Source organism: Antrostomus carolinensis, unplaced genomic scaffold (genome assembly GCF_000700745.2).
Source record: "Antrostomus carolinensis isolate BGI_N321 unplaced genomic scaffold, ASM70074v2 scaffold20047, whole genome shotgun sequence".
Taxonomy (NCBI): Eukaryota; Metazoa; Chordata; class Aves; order Caprimulgiformes; family Caprimulgidae; genus Antrostomus; species Antrostomus carolinensis.
Genome location: NW_010325568.1, coordinates 8,786 through 9,036, shown reverse-complemented (window position 1 = coordinate 9,036; position 251 = coordinate 8,786).

Genomic DNA, 251 nt, shown 5'->3' with positions numbered 1-251 from the left:
GCCTTTACCATGGCGAGTGCCACACCCTTGGTACCGAACAGCGTCAGATCTCTGGGGCTTCTCTCTGTGACTGCTGAGGCATGTGGGGCTGAGAGCTGGCAGTGGTGGGCAGTCACAGGGCTTCTTCGTCCCCTGTGTCCCACCACTGGCCCCTGCAGACATGCGAGGCTGGGAGCTGTTACCTGAAACTGTCGGAGATTTTACCCTGCAAGTGTTTTCACATCATTCCCAACTCTCCGAATCTTAAATGA